General features: G+C 45.9%; 1 long non-coding RNA gene across 1 annotated transcript in view; it reads right to left on the bottom strand.

The window, feature by feature from the left end:
* Window positions 1–1,609: 1,609 nt before the first annotated feature.
* The window catches only part of LOC134909183 (uncharacterized), a 122,456-nt gene continuing 112,826 nt past the window's right edge, over window positions 1,610–11,239 (bottom strand). Inside the window, exons 2-3 of the long non-coding RNA XR_010175863.1 lie at window positions 3,027–3,213; window positions 1,610–2,849 (exon numbers count right to left, since the gene is read on the bottom strand). This is a non-coding gene — a long non-coding RNA (uncharacterized LOC134909183). The remainder of the gene's footprint in view (window positions 2,850–3,026; window positions 3,214–11,239) is intronic.

The raw sequence follows: 11,239 nt of genomic DNA, 5'->3' as shown, positions 1-11,239 counted from the left end.
GATCGGCCTCCTGCCTCCATCCCAGACATCGAAAATCAAAAATCCAAGGACAGGGGTCGGCCTTCTGCCACTACCCCTGCCCCACCAACAGTTGCAGGGACGGAGGTACGCTCCGCCCCTACATGGTAAAAATTGGGACACCGGCCCCGCCATCCACATATGTTTATACCAGTTATATGGACCCACTTGGTAAAGCGATGCCCGTAAACTAATTATAAAACTATAAAATTTACCTAAAAGTACACCCAAACTTACTAACCTTGAACTCATAATTAAAATTAAGTAACCGTTCAGAAACCGGCCACCAAAAGCCGACACAATGAACCCGACTGTAGAACAACAAATAAATAAAAAACAAAACCAAGTCCCCAGGGCGGGAGGGCGGGTCACGAGAAGAGCTGAAAAGAGGGAGGAAGTACCATGTCAGCAGCCTATATGTATGACAGGCCAGCCCCTATACATGATCCAGCCAATCAGCCCCTTGTACCCTCTCCACGTTCCTCCCACCACAAAACATTAACCCCTTCCAAGCCAAGGTGATGCACCGAGCGGCGCTGCGGAAGCCCCGACGGTGCGTTTATGCTGCTATGGTCACAGTATGTTCCCTACGCAGTCCTCAAACCTCACACGTCAGATGCATCCACGCGCCACTCAAGCACACTTATCTTATAAAATAAAGACACAACAACTGTAATTGGCGTGAAAGGGGTCAGCTTTTATTTTCTGATTGAGAGGAAGGCCTATTAAATACTAAAACTAAAATGCAGACTTCCCTCTCTAACTAAGGTGGCGGGGAGAAGAACGGTTAAGCATGATAAACGTAACATGGGTGATCAATGTTATAATACAGAAAAACAAGCAATAAAAAACATATGTGTGAGGGAGCCTTCTGCCCCAGATGTTCCGGGATCGGCCTCCTGCCTCCATCCCAGACATCGAAAATCAAAAATCCAAGGACAGGGGTCGGCCTTCTGCCACTACCCCTGCCCCACCAACAGTTGCAGGGACGGAGGTACGCTCCGCCCCTACATGGTAAAAATTGGGCCACCGGCCCTGCCATCCACATATGTTTATACCAGTTATATGGACCCACTTGGTAAAGCGATGCCCGTAAACTAATTATAAAACTATAAAATTTACCTAAAAGTACACCCAAACTTACTAACCTTGAACTCATAATTAAAATTAAGTAACCGTTCAGAAACCGGCCACCAAAAGCCGACACAATGAACCCGACTGTAGAACAACAAATAAATAAAAAACAAAACCAAGTCCCCAGGGCGGGAGGGCGGGTCACGAGAAGAGCTGAAAAGAGGGAGGAAGTACCATGTCAGCAGCCTATATGTATGACAGGCCAGCCCCTATACATGATCCAGCCAATCAGCCCCTCGGACCCTCTCCACGTTCCTCCCACCACAAAACATTAACCCCTCCCAAGCCAAGGTGATGCACCGAGCGGCGCTGCGGAAGCCCCGACGGTGCGTTTATGCTGCTATGGTCACAGTATGTTCCCTACGCAGTCTTAAACCTCACACTTCAGATGCATCCACGCGCCACTCAAGCACACTTATCTTATAAAATAAAGACACAACAACTGTAATTGGCGTGAAAGGGGTCAGCTTTTATTTTCTGATTGAGAGGAAGGCCTATTAAATACTAAAACTAAAATGCAGACTTCCCTCTCTAACTAAGGTGGCGGGGAGAAGAACGGTTAAGCATGATAAACGTAACATGGGTGATCAATGTTATAATACAGAAAAACAAGCAATAAAAAACATATGTGTGAGGGAGCCTTCTGCCCCAGATGTTCCGGGATCGGCCTCCTGCCTCCATCCCAGACATCGAAAATCCAAGGACAGGGGTCGGCCTTCTGCCACTACCCCTGCCCCACCAACAGTTGCAGGGACGGAGGTACGCTCCGCCCCTACATGGTAAAAATTGGGACACCGGCCCCGCCATCCACATATGTTTATACCAGTTATATGGACCCACTTGGTAAAGCGATGCCCGTAAACTAATTATAAAACTATAAAATTTACCTAAAAGTACACCCAAACTTACTAACCTTGAACTCATAATTAAAATTAAGTAACCGTTCAGAAACCGGCCACCAACAGCCGACACAATGAACCCGACTGTAGAACAACAAATAAATAAAAAACAAAACCAAGTCCCCAGGGCGGGAGGGCGGGTCATGAGAAGAGCTGAAAAGAGGGAGGAAGTACCATGTCAGCAGCCTATATGTATGACAGGCCAGCCCCTATACATGATCCAGCCAATCAGCCCCTCGGACCCTCTCCACGTTCCTCCCACCACAAAACATTAACCCCTTCCAAGCCAAGGTGATGCACCAAGCGGCGCTGCGGAAGCCCCGACGGTGCGTTTATGCTGCTATGGTCACAGTATGTTCCCTACGCAGTCTTTCCATGAGGTGGGAGAATGTGTGCTTACAAAGTGCACTTCTGTCTACTACTAGTTCTATTATGTTTGTGTATTTATTTATTATGGTATGTTTAACCTTTTCCTGAACACTTATCTTATTTATATTGTTTAAATGTGTTTGATACATACAGCCTATACTATAGACCACCTATAGTGTTAAAAATTAATACTGTATGCCATACAGTATCCATTGTATAAAAAGTACCAATGTTCAGGGTCGTTAATAGGTTCTTCTACCACTCCCCCAGACTCCTGAACTTGCTCTGCAGAGTGGGAGATTATGGATTGCATTTGGAAACCCTCCTCTAGAAATTCTGCGTTTGCCACTGGGGTCCACGCGGATTCTTCCATCCTGTGTCTTCACAAGAGGCTTCCTCCTCCGACCTATCCTCTGGCTGGCTTCTTGCCTTTAGGGATAAAAAACATGCAATTAATACTAACACAATGATCTGTATGTCTCTGGGAGTGTCAGTATCTCTGACAGTGCGCAAAGATACCTGTAGGTGTGCCTGGCAGTGCGCAAACTAGCCCATGGGTGTGTCAAGTTGGATGCTATTGTGTCTGCAGGTGTTGTCAGTAATTACCTTTCTAGGCCTTTTCTTTTTCTTTCTCTTTTCCGTTTGGTCCCTTGATGACCGTGGCTGATCGCTGGATGCCTGTTCGGCCATCTCCTCTTCCTGGGTCGCTCCCACTCCTCGTTGCTGGCCAGGGAAAATTCTTCTGAGGGGTGGGGAGAAGGGGGGGATCGGGGGCGCTTGTCCCTGGACATCTCTGGTGTAAAAATAAAAAAAGTTTTTTTACTAATTTACCCCACATTACATAATTACATGCAACCACACATGTCATGCTGCTGGGACCACAGTGCCCAAACAGGACCAAACACACATTCGCACATAGAAAACCACGCCCAAACTGGCAAAAAGCAAGTAAATGTGCCAGCAGCATGACATGTTGGGGGTGCAGCAGTGCTGAAGCATGACCAAACTTAAAAAAAAACATGAAAAAAAATACCAAAAAGCTATTAGAGACACCCCAACATGACATGCTGCTGGGACCCCAGTGCTCAAGCAGGACCAAACACACATATATAAAAATTTTTTTTGCAAAACCTCACCCAAACAAGCCAAAAACCCAGTAAATGCATCCGTGCACCCCAACATTTCATGCTGGCGGTACACTAGTGCTAAAGACTGACCCAAAAAACATGTTTTGCAAATAAAAGGGGAGCACATGTAAACTGCATGGCACAAACCAAACATGCAAAACCTCTCCCAAACAAGCCAAAAAGCCAGTAAATGCATCCCTGCACCCCAACATGTCATGCTGGTGGTACACCAGTGCTAAAGAATGACCCAAAAAATAGGATTTTAATACCTACCGGTAAATCCTTTTCTCTTAGTCCGTAGAGGATGCTGGGGATGCTTCAAGAACCATGGGGTATAAACGGGATCCGCAGGAGACATGGGCACTTTAAGACTTTAAAAGGGGTGTGAACTGGCTCCTCCCTCTATGCCCCTCCTCCAGACTCCAGTTATAGGAACTGTGCCCAGAGAGACGTACATTTCGAGGAAAAGGATTTATTTAGTTTTTAAACTAAGGTGAGATACATACCAGCTCACACCTCAAACACGCCGTACAACATGGCATTCAACAACAATGCATACAACGGCATGACCAACATCAGCCACAGACTGACTGAACTTAACTCAACACGAGTGTAACCATAACCAAATTGCAGATACAGCCCGCACTGGGACGGGCGCCCAGCATCCTCTACGGACTAAGAGAAAAGGATTTACCGGTAGGTATTAAAATCCTATTTTCTCATACATCCTAGAGGATGCTTCAAGAACCATGGGGTTTATACCAAAGCTCTAGAACGGGCGGGAGAGTGCAGATGACTCTGCAGCACCGATTGACCAAACAAGAGGTCTTCCTCAGCCAGGGTATCAAACTTGTAAAACTTTGCAAAGGTGTTTGAACCCGACCAAGTAGCAGCTCGGCAAAGCTGTAATTCCAAGACCCCCCTGGCAGCCGCCCAGGAAGAGCCCACCTTTCTGGTAGAAGGGGCTTTCACCGATTTCAGTAACGGCAATCCTGCCATAGAATGAGCTTGCTGAATCGTATTACAGATCCAGCGCGCAATAGTCTGCTTGGAAGCAGGAGCCCCAATCTTGTTGGGAGCCCATAGGATAAACAGAGCCTCTTTTTCCTAATCTGCGCCGTTCTGGCGACATAGATTTTCAAAGCTCTAACCACATCGAGAGACTTCGATTCCGCCAAGGCGTCAGTAGCCACTGGCACCACAATAGGCTGATTTACGTGAAATGATGAAACCACTTTTGGCAGAAATTGCTGACGAGTTCTCAACTCCGCTCTATCAGCATGGAAGATTAAATAGGGGCTTTTGTGAGACAAAGCCACCAACTCAGATACCTGCCTTGCGGATGCCAAGGCCAACAACATGACTACTTTCCAAGTAAGGAATTTTAACTCCACCTTACGCAAAGGTTCAAACCAATGAGATTGCAGGAGCTGTAATACCACATTAAGATCCCACGGTGCCACAGGGGGCACAAATGGAGGTTGGATGTGCAGCACGCCTTTCACAAAGGTCTGAACTTCTGAAAGGGAGGCCAATTCTTTCTGAAAGAAGATTGATAAGGCCGAAATTTGTACTTTAATGGAGCCTAACTTTAGGCCCGCATCCACACCTGCTTGCAAAAGATGGAGCAAACGCCCCAGCTGAAAATCTTGGATTCACACCAAGATACATATTTCCTCCAAATGCAGTGGTAATGCTTTGCCGTTACTTCTTTTCTAGCCTGAAGAAGTGTGGGAATGACTTCACTGTTGTCGAAGTCAAAAAAAATATTACATAAAGAGAACATACAAACTACACACTTATAAGTCGCTATACTTGCAAATACACGCAGCGAGCACAGCAATATATGGTAACACACGCATTTACACGGACATGCCACAGAGATGGATTCAACACTTATTTCACACAGTACATAATTATAATAATATCAAGCGCCAGACATCATGATGATTTAAAATTATATATAATGAAGTAATGTCATGTATGTGTATTATTTGAACAAAACCAGATAGACCTGTCATGTTTACTATTGAAGCAACCAGATTAATGTGTAGATTAATTTAATACTTGTTATTAAGTTATAGGACATTGCAACAAATAGTTACGATTTCATGTATGAAAGCTAAACATCACTCTTATTAGGACAGTGGACAGGAAGCTCAGGCCAGCCCCTTTGGACATCCCCAAGGCTGAACCTGTTCAGCATATACAAAGAGACTAGTGACTCATCATGAATGAGAGAGAGTCCCCTCCCCCAAACTAGATAACACATTGCTGATCACACAGGAAGGCAGTTCCTGTTTTTTGGTCTCAGAGTTGCTGTAAGGTCTGAGAGGACGATGGACTTGCTGCCAGTTCAGTTCCTGTATTTATTTACAGAGAGAGAGAGACATAAGATGCATTGGAGGGAATGGTAATTGTATCGCTGGCCTGTAACTGAAACTGTATGTAATGGCATGTAACTGTATGTAACTTTATGTATTAACTGCTTACTGTGTGAGTTGTAATCATGTAACTATAGGTATACTGTACTTTGTAATATATATTAAATCCATATCCTTTTAATAACAAATATATACATCAATGAGCTTTGGAACTCAGATAATGTGTGGGTGTATTGTTTTCTCTTATGGGATGCAGTGTTTTGCGATGTATAGCGCACATTCATGGGATATGGTAATAAGAGGTGCAGGCGTTTACAATATATATTAGAGCGGGCATTTTAAATATTTGTGAGAAATCAATTTGGCATTCACACTGGGAATACCCTTTCGGGCTAGGATTTGTCATTCAACCGCCATGCCGTCAAACGCAGGCGCGGTAAGTCTTGATACACGCACGGTCCTTGTTGTAACAGGTCCTCCCGTAGAGGAAGAGGCCAGGGATCTTCTATGAGCAACTCCTGAAGATCTGGATACCAGGCCCTTTTGGGCCAATCCGGAACAATGAGTATCGCCTGAACCCTTGTTCTTCTTATAATCTTTATCACCTTTGGAATGAGTGGAAGTGGAGGGAACACATAGACCGACGGAAACACCCACGGTGTCACTAGGGCGTCCACCGCTATTGCATGAGGGTCCCTCGACCTGGAACAATATCTCTGAAGTTTCTTGTTGAGGCGGGACGTCATCATGTCTATTTGAGGAGTTCCCCAACGACTTGTCACTTCTGCAAAGACCTCTTGATGAAGACCCCACTCTCCTGGATGGAGATCGTGTCTGCTGAGGAAGTCTGCTTCCCAGTTGTCCACTCCTGGAATGAAGACTGCTGACAGAGCGCTTGCATGTCTCTCCGCCCAGCGAAGAACTTTTGTGGCCTCCGCCATCGCCGCTCTGCTCTTTGTTCCGCCCTGGCGGTTTATGTACGCCACTGCTGTTATGTTGTCTGACTGAATCAAGACGGGCAGACCGCGAAGAAGATGTTCCGCTTGCAGAAGGCCGTTGTAAATGGCCCTTAATTCCAGAATGTTTATGTGCAGACTAGTGATGAGCGGATTCGGTTTTACTCGGTTTTACTCGGTTCTCAAAACCGAATCTTATTGGCTCACTGATGTCACGTGTTTTGGATAGCCAATAAGATTCGGTTTTGAGAACCGAGTAAAACCGAGTAAAACCGAATCCGCTCATCACTAGTGCAGACAGAATCATACCCAGGAACGACAGCCGTGTCGTCGGAACCAACTGTGATTTTGGCAAGTTTAGGAGCCAACCATGTTGTTGCAGAATCGTCAGTGGGAGCGCAACGTTTTTCAGGAATTGCTCCTTGGATCTCGCTTTTATGAGGAGATCGTCCAAGTACGGGATAGTTGTGATTCCCTGCTTGCGCAGGAGAACCATCATTTTCGCCATAACCTTGGTGAAAATCCTCAGAGCCGTGGACAGACCAAACGGCAACGTCTGAAATTGGTAATGACAATCCTGAAGAGCAAACCTCAGGTATGCCTGATGTGGAGGATATATGGGAACGTGTAAGTAGGCATCCTTTATGTCGACCAACACCATAAAATCCCCCTCCTCCAGACTGGAGATCACTGCTCTGAGAGATTCCATCTTGAATTTGAATTTCTTTAATAAGAAATTGAGGGATTTTAAGTTCAAAATCGGTCTGACCGAGCCATCCGGCTTCGGGACCACGAACAGACTCGAATAAAAACCCTCCCCATGTTGTGACGGGGGTACTGTGACAATGACTTGATTTTGACACAGCTTTAGTATTGCAGCGCATACTACCTCCCTTTCTAGAAGAAAAGCTGGCAAGGCCGATTTGAAAAATCGGTGAGGGGGCACGTCTTGAAACTCTAATTTGTACCTTTGGGTTACTATTTCTACTATCCAAGGATCCAGGTCCGAGCGCACCCAGACCTGACTGAAGAGTTTGAGACGTGCCCACACCAGTGCGGACTCCCGCAGAGGAGCCCCAGCGTCATGCAGTGGATTTGGTAGAAGCCGGAGAGGACTTCTGCTCTTGGGACTTGCCACAGCCTGTGACCTTTTTCCCTTTCCTCTTCCTCTCGCAGCAAGGAAGGAGGACCCACATCCTTTTTTGTATTTATTGGGCCAAAAGGACTGCATCTGATAGTGGGGCGTTTTCTTTTGTTGTGCAGGAACATAAGGTAAAAATGATGACTTACCCACGGTAGCCGTAGATACCAGGTCATTGAAGCCGTCACCAAACAAGACCCTACCGTTAACCGGTAGAGACTCCATAGTCTTCTTAGAGTCCGCATCAGCATTCCTAGCCGAGACTGCCATGGCATTGGCCCTTGATCCCAAAAGGCCAATATCACTCACAGCTTCTTTTAAATATGCTGCAGCGTCCCTGATATGACCCAGAGTCAAAATTACGCTATCCCTGTCCAGGGTATCTATCTCAGTTGACAAGTTATCTGCCCATTTTTCAATAGCGCTACTCACCCATGCCGAAGCAACGGCAGGTCTGAGTAGCGAACCCGTAGTGACATAAATGGATTTTAGTGTATTTTCCTTCTTACGATCCGCATGATCCTTTAGGGCTGCTGTGTCAGGAGACAGAAGTGCCACCTTTTTGGACAGACGCGATAGAGCTTTGTCCACCGTGGGGGTTGACTCCCACTTTTCCCTGTCCCCAGAGGGAAACTGATATGCCACTGGAATTCTTTTGGGAACATGTACCTTCTTGTCAGGATTTTCCCAAGCCTTTTCAAAAAGAGCGTTCAGTTCATGAGAGGGAGGAAACGTTACCTCAGGTTTCTTTCCTTTAAACATACAGACCCTTGTATCAGGAATAGTGATGAGCGGGTTCGGTTTCTCGGAAACCGAACCCCCCCGAACTTCACCCTTTTTACATGGGTCCGAGCCATACTCGGATTCTCCCGTATGGATCGGGTAACCCGAGCGCGCCCGAACGTCATCATCCCGCTGTAGGATTCTCGCGAGATTCGGATTCTATATAAGCAGCCGCGCATCGCCGCCATTTTCACTCGTGCATTGCAAATGTTAGGGAGAGGACGTGGCTGGCGTCCTCTCCGTTATTGTTGAATTTGATTGTGCATTATTGCTTAATTCATTGTGGTCAGGACTGGGGAGCAGCTGTATAATATAGGAGGAGTACAGTGCAGAGTTTTGCTGATCAGTGACCACCAGTTATCCGTTCTCTGCCTGAAAAAAACGCTCCATATCTGTGCTCAGTGTGCTGCATATATATCTGTGCTCACACTGCTTAATTGTGGGGACTGGGGAGCAGCTGTATTATATAGCAGGAGTACAGTGCAGAGTTTTGCTGACAGTGACCACCAGTATACGTTGTCTGCCTGAAAAACTCCATATCTGTGCTCAGTGTGCTGCTTTATTTTAATGTGGGGACTGGGGACCACCAGTATAATTAATATTATATAGGAGGAGTACAGTGCAGAGTTTTGCTGATAGTGACCACCATTATACGTCGTCTGCCTGAAAAACACTCCATATCTGTGCTCAGTGTGCTGCTTTATTGTGGGGACTGGGGAGTCGGGACCACCAGTATAATATTATATAGGAGGAGTACAGTGCAGAGTTTTGCTGACACAGTGACCACCAGTATACTATATATAGCAGTACGGTACGGAAGGCCACTGCTGTACCTACCTCTGTGTTGTCATTAAGTATACTATCCATCTACATTCTATACCTGTGGTGCATTTTAGTTTTGCAGTTTGCTGACACAGTGACCACCAGTATACTATATATAGCAGTACGGTACGGAAGGCCACTGCTGTACCTACCTCTGTGTCGTCATTAAGTATACTATCCATCTACATTCTATACCTGTGGTGAATTTTAGTTTTGCAGTTTGCTGACACAGTGACCACCAGTATAATATATATAGCAGTACGGTACGGAAGACCACTGCTGTACCTACCTCTGTGTCGTCATTAAGTATACTATCCATATACATTCTATACCTGTGGTGCAATTTAGTTTTGCAGTTTGCTGACACAGTGACCACCAGTATATTATATATAGCAGTACGGTACGGAAGGCCACTGCTGTACCTACCTCTGTGTCGTCATTAAGTATACTATCCATCTACATTCTATACCTGTGGTGCATTTTAGTTGTGCGCAGTATATATAGTAGTAGGCCATTGCTATTGATACTGGCATATAATTCCACACATTAAAATATGGAGAACAAAAATGTGGAGGTTAAAATAGGGAAAGATCAAGATCCACTTCCACCTCGTGCTGAAGCTGCTGCCACTAGTCATGGCCGAGACGATGAAATGCCATCAACGTCGTCTGCCAAGGCCGATGCCCAATGTCATAGTAGAGAGCATGTAAAATCCAAAAAACAAAAGTTCAGTAAAATGACCCAAAAATCAAAATTAAAAGCGTCTGAGGAGAAGCGTAAACTTGCCAATATGCCATTTACGACACGGAGTGGCAAGGAACGGCTGAGGCCCTGGCCTATGTTCATGGCTAGTGGTTCAGCTTCACATGAGGATGGAAGCACTCATCCTCTCGCTAGAAAAATGAAAAGACTTAAGCTGGCAAAAGCACAGCAAAGAACTGTGCATTTTTCTAAATCACAAATACCCAAGGAGAGTCCAATTGTGTCGGTTGCGATGCCTGACCTTCCCAACACTGGACGGGAAGAGCTTGCGCCTTCTACCATTTGCACGCCCCCTGCAAGTGCTGGAAGGAGCAACCGCAGTCCAGTTCCTGATAGTCAAATTGAAGATGTCACTGTTGAAGTACACCAGGATGAGGATATGGGTGTTGCTGGCGCTGGGGAGGAAATTGACAAGGAGGATTCTGATGGTGAGGTGGTTTGTTTAAGTCAGGCACCCGGGGAGACACCTGTTGTCCGTGGGACGAATATGGCCATTGACATGCCTGGTCAAAATACAAAAAAAAATCATCTCTTCGGTGTGGAATTATTTCAACACAAATGCGGACAACAGGTTTTAAGCCATGTGTTGCCTTTGTCAAGCTGTAATAAGTAGGGGTAAGGACGTTAACCACCTAGGAACATCCTCCCTTATACGTCACCTGGACCACATTCATCAGAAGTCAGTGACAAGTTCAAAAACTTTGGGTGACAGCGGAAGGAGTCCACTGACAACTAAATCCCTTCCTCTTGTAACCAAGCTCCTGCAAACCACACCACCAACTCCCTCAGTGTCAATTTCCTCCTTACCCAGGAAAGCCAATTGTCCTGCATGTTACACTTTGTC

This window comes from Pseudophryne corroboree, chromosome 1 (genome assembly GCF_028390025.1).
Source record: "Pseudophryne corroboree isolate aPseCor3 chromosome 1, aPseCor3.hap2, whole genome shotgun sequence".
NCBI classification, from domain to species: Eukaryota; Metazoa; Chordata; class Amphibia; order Anura; family Myobatrachidae; genus Pseudophryne; species Pseudophryne corroboree.
This window is presented reverse-complemented; position numbering and strand designations above follow the sequence as displayed.